This window comes from Fukomys damarensis, unplaced genomic scaffold, assembly GCF_012274545.1.
Source record: "Fukomys damarensis isolate Sample0158 unplaced genomic scaffold, DMR_v1.0_HiC HiC_scaffold_19, whole genome shotgun sequence".
Classification (NCBI taxonomy): domain Eukaryota; kingdom Metazoa; phylum Chordata; class Mammalia; order Rodentia; family Bathyergidae; genus Fukomys; species Fukomys damarensis.
Genome location: NW_022900931.1, coordinates 32,743,634 through 32,743,883, shown reverse-complemented (window position 1 = coordinate 32,743,883; position 250 = coordinate 32,743,634).

Below are 250 nucleotides of genomic sequence, written 5' to 3'. Positions count from 1 at the left end.
TTTTTTTTTTTTTTTTTTTTTTTTTTTTTTTTTTTTTTTGGTACTGGGAATCAAATTCAGGACCTTGTGCTTGCCAGGCAGACACGGCGCCACTGAGCTACATCCCCGGCTCTCTTCTGTTGATTTTTATTATGTAGAATAACATTATGTTCAGATAATGTATTTTGTATTATTTCAACACTTCTAATACAAAAACCAAAAGTTATAGAAATGAAAGGGAAGTAGACAAGTTCACAAATCTTGTTTTATG